We start from the raw sequence: 11029 nt of genomic DNA, 5'->3' as shown, positions 1-11029 counted from the left end.
TAAATGTTCACAGCATAGAGAGCAAGGGAGACAATCGTTTGGTCAACACTGGATTATCTAAGCTAATGGAGAATGGAGGGGTTTATACCAGTCTTGAAATAATCAAATGCTCATCTCTAGGTACGAAAATGCCCCTATGACTTCATCCTCGGGCACTCTAAGCAAAGGAATTGTCAAGATTAGCTGCCAGTCAAAACTGGTCAAGGTTTCCCTTTGGCATAAAAACGTGTTGGGGGAAAGCTAAGAGCATGGCCAGAGAGAGGAAGACTAGAGGAAGTGGGGCTAATTAAGAGTCCTCTTCCATCCTTTTCTAAGCTAGGCATTGGAGATCCGGGGATGAATTTGGGGAACTGCCCATACCCACGTTCACCCAGATTAAAATTGCAGAGCTGGGGTTCAGCTGCCCATATCCATCGGCATTACCCCAAGAACATACTTCCTCTGATGAGTCAGTCTTGAGGCTTGCTCTCAGTGGAATGTCCTTCATTAAAAAAAAATCTCCAAGCCCCACGTATTCCAGAAACCTGTCTGGGATAATTTTCGAAAATACTGCAACAAAGAGAAACAGTCAGTGATGAAGTCATGAAGGAAGCTAATGGGAAACCTAATTGTCCTCCTTTTGGGCTGCCATGAATTTTCTCTCCCTCCAGGGCACGTCTGGAATCAGCTAAAGCCCATCAAAGCAGCTCGGGGGATGGGTAGAGACAGAGAGAGCGAGGGATCTGGACCGTGCTTACCTCCACCAGGGCAGCCCTGTCTCTTCCAGCAGCCTGTCTTGTCCAATTGTGAATGATTTTGCTGCTGATTGTTATTGGGAGATGATTCCACACTTGTGGGTCTTCTCCCTTCACATGTTCTGCCACTTAATTTGTTTCATTTTGCCTGGTTACTTGTCGTCACTTTGGGAATTGAGCACAATGTCTTGGTCAGATGGACTTGAGTTCAAGTCCTAGTGCTGTCTCTTGTAAGCTGTGATCAAGTTAGCTAGTCTTTCTGAGTCTCAATTCTCTCACCAATATATAATGGAGGTAATAATATCTACATTGTAATGTACTTATGAGAACTGAACAGACATAAATAATCTGGCATATTGCCTGACATGTAGTAGGCACGTAGTATGACTATGCGTGTGTGTGTGCGTGTGTATGTGTGTGTGTGTGTTTGTGTGTGTGTATTAGTCAGGGTTCTCCAGAGAAGCAGAACCAATAGTAGGCATATATCTTCCTTCCTTCCTTCCTTCCCTCCCTCCTTCTTTTTCTTTCATCATATATATAATCTATCTAATTAATCTATCATCTATCAATCTAATCTATCCTCTATCTATCTTTCTACCTATCAAGAGATTTATTTATTTATTTATTTATTTATATTTATTTATTTTTTTTGCGGTACGCGGGCCTCTCACTGTTGTGGCCTCTCCCGTTGCGGAGCACAGGCTCCAGATGCACAGGCTCAGCGGCCATGGCTCATGGGCCCAGCCGCTCCGCGGCATATGGGATCCTCCCGGACCGGGGCACGAACCCGTATCCCCTGCATCGGCAGGTGGACTCTCAACCACTGCGCCACCAGGGAGGCCCTATTTATTTATTTTTAATATTTATTTTTTTGCGGTATGCGGGCCTCTCACTGTTGTGGCCTCTCCCGTTGCGGAGCACAGGCCTCGGATGCGCAGGCTCAGCGGCCATGGCTCACGGGCCCAGCCACTCCGCAGCATGTGGGATCTTCCCGGACCGGGGCACGAACCCGTGTCCCCCGCATTGGCAGGCGGACTCTCAACCACTGTGCCACCAGGGAAGCCCCAAGAGATTTATTTTAAGGAGATGGCTCATGCAACTGTGGAAGCTTGATAAATCAAAACCTGCAGGGTAAGCTGGCAGGCTGAAAACCCAGGAAGAGTTGCACTTCTGGTCCAAAGGCAGTCCTGCTGGCAGGATTCCTTCTTACTTGGGGGAAGTCAGCCTTTGTTCTATGAAGGTCTTCAACTGACTGGATGACGCCCACTGCCATCATGGAACGTCATCTGCTTTACTCAAAGGCCATCACTTTAAATTGTTAATCTCACCCAATAAACACCTTCACAGAAACATCCTGAATAATGTTTGACCAAATATCTGGGCACCATAGCCCAGCCCATCACAGCATGTACCTTTTTAAAATTGGGACCTGTGTGGCTCCTTGCATGCATCAAATAATTATTTGCATCAGATAATTGTAGGCAGCCTAGACTTCCTAATAACTTTTGAGTAGTCACTGGCTTTCTGTAGAAAAAAATTTCAGTAACTTTGGCCAGTCATTCCAGACCCCACATTTTGGATCTTTCAAAATTTATTCCACTGTGGTTGTCCATGCCAAATCTTGAGTTAAGCAAGACTCCTCTCTCCAGCTGACCTGAAGCAAATCTTTTGGAGGGAAAAAAAAAAAAAAAGAAACAACCAGAAAAATGAACATGTCTAGGCAGAGATAGATGCTGAAGAGAAAGTAAATCCATTCACTCTTTCCTCAGCGACATGTGATCACTCTGGCACTGTAAACTCTTCATTTTGGCTTTATTGGCATCGTGCCATGGCTTTGATGGCAAGACCACAAAGCTTTGTCAGTTCCTTGAGGTCTACAGGACTTCTCAGAGTGGATAGTGAGCTGTCTGTTCTATTACCACTCTAACCACGTGAAGCATATTTGCCAATCATGGTGGTCTTTGGACCCCCTTGAAATGGGCCTTTTACATATATAAGGATGGGCTCAGTCCAAAGGACTCTTGCACCTTCAGATAAAGTCACTAACATTGCAAACCTGGGGTGCAAGCCTGCGTAGATCATGGGTCTTATTTTCTATAACTTGCCTCTTGGCTTTTGAGCCGTTAACCTTGGCTTCCTCACTTGTCTGTCTCAGATTATGGCGTCTCTTGGTGTCACTAAATTATATAAGTCTTTGACCACACCCTTGAGCTGCCTCCGTAAAGGAATATGTTTAAGGGAATGCTGTGCTTCCCTGGCCCTCCCCTACTTATGGTTTTTCACTCTCTTGATGCCAGCAACCATCTTGGAAGATCAAACTGATATGGAATGAGATAGGGCAAGCTAGATAGACAGCTCCTTAGATATTTTAGGTTGTTTTTAGACCGTTATTCCAGATTGACCACATCTCTGTGGATTCCTTTGTGTAGGAGTTTTCCTAAAGAGACCCACATGCCAAACGTTTTTCTGGGGTAGCCAGTGTTTCTACTTTTTCAGCTTTTTCCATCTCTGTTTTTAGCATACACTTGAAGGGGAGGCTTTCTCTCTCATCTCCACATGGCCTCTCATATGTCTAGGCCATTTGCCTAAATTGCCTCTGTCTTTCCTACAGGGCTACCTAAAAAACTCTTACTCATCCCATCAAGTTTAGGTCAGATGGATGGAAGGAGCCATGAAGATCTCAGAGGTATCCCAAAGTTTTAGTGCCAGCTTTACCACCAACTTGCTGTGTGACATAGATCAATTTGCTTGCTTTCTCTGGGGTTTTCTCATATGTCAAAATGAAGGTGAGTTTCAGTTGATAAGCAAGTCCTTACCTGTTCAAATAATCTGCACTTTCAGGATGCTGCTAGGTTCCTATGGGGCAGGTAGCTTCCAAGCAAAGATTCATCCCTTTTTTTAAAAAAACTTGTTCATGAAGTTTATTACTGTCTTTATCTGAAAAATCTTCATAGAAATTGTGGTTTGGTTTATTAACGCTCAGCAGCCCATTCCTGAGCTCTAAGGAAGCTTGTCTTCTTCTGAGCTACCCAATATTTCTTCTGGGCAAGTGACATTTTGGGTCGGTTCCACCTCTTCTTTTTAATTTCTTTCTTAGGCTTCTTCTCATACACTGGATTCTCTCATATTGCAGCATGAGCTTTCTTACACATCTCCTCCATCATATCTGGAGTTACTTTGTTCTTTATGTATTGAGAGAATTGTTTTTTGTAAGCATCTTCCTCTTCTTCGATCAGGTAACGCATATAATCTGCAACATTCTGCTGCCCCATGATGTGCTTTCGGTGTACCTCAGCATTGAATTCTTTGCATTCTGAATCATAACCAGGGAACCGTTTGGTACTGTGAGGGATAGATAAGCCTCCATCGACAGCTCCCTTCAGGGCCCCCAAAACTTTATTCCCAGTAGTAGTCCTGGCAAGCCCTGCATCCAAGTAACAGGTGAAGGCACCAGGTTGACCATCAATGCTTTCCACATTGTATTCATCTCCAGTCACCTCGACTTGGCCTTCATAAATTTTGTCCATACCAAACCTATTAAGAAGCCTGTGTGCCAGCAGCAGGCCAGTACAATATGCTTCAGCATAATTTGTCAGGCCAACCTTCACTCCATACTTTGAGAGTTCGTGAGCATAAGCTGCACAAACTATCATATCTCCTTGTATACGGGCATAAGCGATCTGACAAATGTTATCTCAGTTACACGAACTATCATTCTGTATTTGGGTGTGTTGTAGTTATTTTTATCTTGGATTACCAATCGTTTCCAAGCATAGTAGTCAGTTTCGCCTTCTCACCGTCTTCTAAATTTCACTTGGTATCTCTTGAAGTAGGCCTTATTTTTGACAACTTTAACAAACCCCATCCTGTAGAACAGAGGCCGTAGCCGCCACTGAGCTGCAGAACGAGCACGTCTCCGGGGAGGAAAAAAATAGATTCGTCACTTTTGTATGGTCTCGGCATCCGTCAACAAGCCCAGGTCATGCTGTTATACCAGCTGCGACTCAGGCAAAAGTCTAGCTCTTTCAATGATGTTTTTTGCCTGATTCACTGGGATGAGAAAAAGAAACATTAAACTCTCAGAAATCCTTCTCTCTGGAATTCACACATCCTGTGAAGGCAGCTTAGCAGTATGGTCAGGACCATATATACCTTGGTGACACCAACAGACACCGTAATCTGAGAGATACAGTGGGAAAACCAGAATCAGTGTATCAAAAGCCGAGAGGCAGGGCACGGAAAGTAAGTCTTGAGACTCATATACATCCAATATTGGAAAAGACGTAAGGTCAGTGACTTCACCCTGGATCAGAGACATCTTTTCCCAGTGGACATTCTACACTTACTTGATTCCCCTCTGTGATGTTCAGCTTACTACATGCCAAGGCAGTCCCTGCGACTGTTGGAACACTGAGAAGGAATGATGGTCAGATTCTACCAGAGCTGAAGCCTACATGGTTTGAGAACAGAAACAGCCGTGATCTTAGATATTTGTAGGTCCACCAGTTAGGAGTGTGTGTTCTGCCTCCAGTTGCCATGAGCATAATACCGAGTAAGCCACATGCTAACCACATGGCTTTGTGCAAAATATTGAATCTCTCTTAACCTCAGTTTTCTCACCTGCAAAATGGGGGTGATTATGGTACCAGACTTGGAGTATAGTTATGAGGTTTAAATGAGATGATAAATACCCACTGCATAACACAATGATTAGCATAAACAAATCACATTTACTGAACACTTACTCTGTCTTGTAGCACATCAACTGCCATCCAGAGGCTGTCCATTTTCTTCTCTTCAGCAGATTAGGACAGACACCAAAACATGTAGCCACCAAATACATGAATATCATGAAAAGGGGATTGAGTTTGGAATCAGAGTAATTCCAAGTCTCAACTCTGCCTCTTGCCCTGGCTGGTTTGCCTTGCCTTTGCTTAGTCACTCTGGGTATCAGTTTACCTGTAAATGAGAAGTTGTTACTAGGTCAACATCACCCACGTTGTAACAGTCTTGAGCAGCTTGATCCCTTGAACATTCCAAACAGAATAAATTGTTTGAACAACATTAAATCTAAGCAGTGAAATAATTTTAAAATCCTTCTAAGTGTTTGTGTGCATTTTCCCCTGGGAAAATCTGATCTTTACCTTCCTATTTTCCAACCTCTCCACAACATTCATGCACCCCGAATTTAAATCACTGTCCTAGAAGCTCTCTAAGTTTTCTTTTCCAGCCTAGAAATGTTCACACATTATGCTCATGAAGAACAAACAATGGAAGTTATTATTCAAAAATTATTGTAGGGCTTCCCTGGTGGCGCAGTGGTTGAGAGTCCGCCTGCCGATGCAGGGGACACGGGTTCGTGCCCCGATCCCGGAAGATCCCACATGCCGCGGAGCGGCTGGGCCCGCGAGCCATGGCCGCGGAGCCTGTGTGTCCGGAGCCTGTGCTCCGCAACGGGAGAGGCCACAGCAGTGAGAGGCCCGCGTACAGCAAAAAAAAAAAAAAAAAAAAAAAAAAAAAAAAAAAAAAAAAAAAATTATTGTAGACACTTATTCATCTGTTAAAAAAATTACAAGAAAATTACATTGAGGGGAACAGTGGTATAATATTTCATATGCTCTTTTGGTAGTATATTTAAAAATAAGTGAAAGTCAACATGCAGTGGAATAAAAGCATGGTGGATCACGACTAATATTCATTATCTTACAAAATTTGTGCATGCACTGAACTATGGTGGATTCATATTATCCACCCCACAAAGAATTGAAAAATCACTAAGCCCACAAAAATTCCATTTGTCCATAGTGTTTGCCCTCACTTTTCCTTCTTCTCCACCCATTGATCAATGGCTGCATCTTTTCCTTATCAGGCTCTACTTCATAGCATGGCCCATCTCAGACTGGATAAAGAAAGGAGGCTTGCAGGGCCTCCCTGGTGGCGCAGTGGTTGAGAGTCCGCCTGCCGATGCAGGGGATACGGGTTCGTGCCCCGGTCTGGGAGGATCCCATATGCCGCGGAGCGGCTGGGCCCGTGAGCCGTGGCCGCTGGGCCTGCGCGTCCGGAGCCTGTGCTCCGCAACGGGAGAGGCCACAACAGTGAGAGGCCCACATAACACAAAAAGGAAAAAAAAAAAAAAAAAAAAAAAAAAAAGAAAGGAGGCTTGCAAATATCTGAACAATAGGCTCCATGAGCTGGAAGACTTCTTACCTCCAGTCCCCTAAAGGCTGCATCTTTGCCCCACATTTCCTTGGCTTCCACCTCCCAAAGGCAGCAAAAGGAAACAACAGCTATCACCCCCACCAAACTGTGTCTTTCTGAGATGCAGCTGAATAATCAATTAGCGGCGGTGAGTGTATCTGAATTTCCCTGGCTGCCTTCCACATGCCTTCCAAACTTCAAAGTCTCCAGGAGCAGGTCTGCAGGGCCCTCCTCCCAGACGTTCTCACCATCCTGTCACTCATCCCGAACCTCTGAGGCAGCTCCTGCCCTCACCAGCCACACTTCGCTTCATCCATCCTTTCCACAAGGTGTCTGGAAAGAAAGACCATTGTTCCCTTGAAAAAAGGACCAGTTAGTAAGGAGAGACAGGGCAGACAGCAACATTTGGCAAATCCGTGGCTCAGGGCATGGACCAGAAGCTATGAAACAGATACTTTAAACAAGTTTTCTTTTCCTTTTGATACATTAAGTGGCTATATGACAATAAAGCAAACAGATCCAAACTGTGAAGACCTTCTGTGAGAAAACAGAACCCTGAATGCCCTCCTGTTTCCATGTGCCCAGAATGCACACGGTTAGAAAGGGCAGGGCATCTGTGCTTCTGGTTGTTTGCAGAGTTTACTGTAAGAAAAGTCAGAATATCAAGCGATTGAACAGAGGCATCTTGCCAACTGTGAGAGCAAGCTGGGAAACAGTTTAAGGAACAAAAAAATTCTTGTCTGTGAAGATGTCCAGTTTTTCTGAGTGTTGGTGTGGATATTTATGTCACTTTGGGGAAAATGATGGCACAGACGGAATGCCTGATAGGAGGGTGGTTGGCAGGCAGATCAGACAGCAGGTTGTAATGGTTCAGTTGAAAAACAAATATTGTTTATGTAACAGGTCGCACACCCAGGCCAAAAGAGCCCTGTTAAGACAACATTTTCTAAGACATACGACTTAACGGTTTTTGCGGTTTTTTGCTTGGCCAAAACTGAGGATTCAGACAGACCTGTGTTGAGAAAGTTGGGTTAACAATTCTCAAAATCAGCCAGCTCTAGAGGTGGAGCCAGACTCTAGTGTCCTCATCTGTAAAATGGGAGCTACACTTGTTCCCTTCACAGAGCTCTGTGATGGAGACAAAATGAAATAATTACCAGGTGCCTGATAATGGGATTTTATTTGTTTATTCTGGGCTCCTAGGAAAAGTGATAAAGTCCACCAAATAAAATATGTTTCAGAAAATCTTTGGAGAGAATCTTTAACCTGAGAAGGTATGATAACAGCAAAAAGATTGTAACTAAGCCCAGTACATAGTTACTGAATTCCCACCATATGTGAGGCACTGGGGACTGAGATTTCTTGCTATTTCATGCATTTGAAACATAGGAAGTAGGTTATTTGTTGCCTGGGTTGAAACAGTGGAGGGAAAAATGGGGAGTGATTGCTAATGGGTATGGGGTTTCTTTGGGGGTGACAAAAATACTCTAAATGGTAATGATTGCATAATCCTCCAAATATGGTTAAATACACTGAGTTGTATACTTTCAGTGGGTGAGTCGTATGGTATGTGAAGTATATCTCAATACAGCTGTTAAAAGCAATGTAGAGAAACAGTATAAAACTAAAAGAAAAAAGAAAACAAAAGAAACAAGAATAAAAAACAAACATAAACAAGTCTTGGGCAGGAATATACCAAATTGACCTTGTTCCTATCCTCATGGAGCTTTAAGTCTTGAGGAGCAGCCACACATCTGCTCGTTGGCTAAATAAATAGAGGGTTGGATAAAGGATAAATGGGTGTAAATCAACTATGTTTCAATAAAATAAATAAATAAATAAAAGAATAAATGGGAATAGGGCCATGATTCTACTCTGTCTACTGGAAGTCACCCCACAATGAGCATGTTCTTCTTTTTCATTTGAGCAGTGGTCCTCCCTGAGGTCAGAGACTATACTTAATAGTATAGTTCCTCACAGCCAAGTTTGGCCCTGGGACTCAGTTCTGGCCCACAGGATGTGAACAGAGACCAGGTGGACACTTCTCAAGTCACATCCCTTAGAGCAAGCTCTGCTTCCTTTTCTACTCTCTCCATGGATGGGAAACCAGCTTCAACCTTGTGAACTTTGTAGATGGTAGAACATCAAGACAGAGGCCTGGGCTGCTTACTGCTCTAGGTGGCCTTACTGTCTTCTTGCATCGTTTGCAATGAGAAATCTGCCTACATCCTTATCTTGGTTTTTCTGTCCATAACATGGCTCTTTTTCTCTGACTGCTTTTAAGATTTTCTGTCTACCACTGATTTAAGCAGACTTTATGATTTTGATGATTTTAAGCAGGTTTTGATTGTGATGTGCCTTTGTCTAGTTCTCATGTCTCTTGTGCTAGGGAAACATTGACTTTCTCAGATCTATAGGGATATAGCTTTCAGTTTGGGAAAATACACAACTGGCCATGATTGCTTCAAATATCTTCTTCCCCCATCTATCCTCTTTTTTTTACAGAATACAATTATAAATCTATTAGGCTACTTGAAATTGTCCTTCAGTTCACACTGATAATCTTTTCTTTCTCTAATTCTTTTTTTTTTCCTCTCTGAGTTTTATTTTGAAGAGTTTCTATTGCTAGAGTTCCATGGTCACTAATCTTTTCTGCTATGATGTCTAATCTCATCCAGTGTATTTTTCATCTTATACACCGTAGATGATTTCATCTCTAGAAGTTCAACGTGGCCTATATATATATATATATATATATATATATATATATATATATATATATGAAGCAAGACCTTCTTGAGTACTCTCCCTGATGCCCCATGAAATATGAATTCTCACTGGGGAAAAAGACATTATTCCTGGCCCTGTGTAAGTACCAGGCAATATTCCCTTTAATCCTTTTGGTTGGTTCTTTGCCTTATTTTGGGTAGTTTCCTTACAGACATATAATGATTATGAATATGCAAGAAGGACTGCCTGCTGATCTTTGGGGTTCTCGCTAAGTGCAGCTCTTTCCTCTCCAAAACCCTGCCCTGTATATGCTAGTCATGGTGGTCTGCACACTCTAGCTGCCTTGATCTCCGTGGACACTCAGCTCAATCATCCAACTCAAAGGTTTCACCTGGGATCCCCCTTGTCAGAAACAAGCTGGGGCAATCGTAGCATTAGCTTCATTTCTCTCCCTCTTCTCAGAGATCACTCTCTTTTGTCACTTGGTGTACAATGCCTTGAAAATATTTTTTCCATATATTTTGTCTCATTTTGTTGGTTGGTTTGTTTCAAGTGGGTGGGTAAATCTTGTTAATCCATCTTGTCTGGAACAGAAAATATGCTTTCCAGTATCTTATCTAGTCTTATCAATGAGCCTTTGGAATAGCTAACCCCACCCCCATTTACCAGAAGAAGATGAGGTTCAGACAGGTAACATAAGTTATCTAAGCTTACACAGCTTGTAATCAGTAGGGCCCAGATTTCGTCCTAGCTTTGTCTCTTGGAAATAGTTGTTTATACAATTTCATGGTCTCTGCGTTCCCTTCACTTAAAACGCTCTGCGGTGGTCGGAGAGGGGTTAGGCTTGAAAGTAGGCCACAAAATACTGTTTGGAACCCTGTAGGCCAGTTCCCTGCTCCTTTAGGGTGTGAAAATTAAGTCAGGGTGGAAATTTGAACACATGGTTCAGACACAGGGTCTACACAAGTGACAGTCATTTCTTCCTTTCTCATAGCAAACAGTCTTCTAGCTCAGTGGGTCTCAGTTGAAAACAAACAAACAAACAAATGAACTCTTGACTGGGGAGGATACACAAAGTTTTGAGTTTGATAAAATTGAGAAAATAAAGAAAAGATTGAAAATTAATCTACTTAATTCCTTGCCTGAGATTCTGGCATGTGCCCCCAGTGAGAACCATCAACATGTAGAAATAAATTCTTCAACGTGGAGAATTTCATACTCTGAGTGAAAGTATACAATTAGTTTTTACTTTCAGCACCCTCTTTTCTTCCATGGATATGCTCACCTCCACTCACTGTGGTTCAGCTGAGACCTGGTTGGGCATATAATGCAGACCCAGCCAACCATTAGAACCACTTTTCTCTAAC

The 11029-nt window shown here is 43.0% G+C and overlaps 1 pseudogene; it reads right to left on the bottom strand.

The window, feature by feature from the left end:
- Positions 1-3676: 3676 nt before the first annotated feature.
- On the bottom strand, positions 3677-4614 carry LOC132480067 (large ribosomal subunit protein uL18-like; annotated as a pseudogene).
- Between the last annotated feature and the right edge of the window lie 6415 nt (positions 4615-11029).

The sequence above is a fragment of the Mesoplodon densirostris genome, chromosome 19 (genome assembly GCF_025265405.1).
Source record: "Mesoplodon densirostris isolate mMesDen1 chromosome 19, mMesDen1 primary haplotype, whole genome shotgun sequence".
NCBI lineage: Eukaryota > Metazoa > Chordata > Mammalia > Artiodactyla > Ziphiidae > Mesoplodon > Mesoplodon densirostris.
The sequence above is the reverse complement of the archived record's forward strand: the minus strand, read 5'-3'. Positions and strand labels throughout refer to the sequence as shown.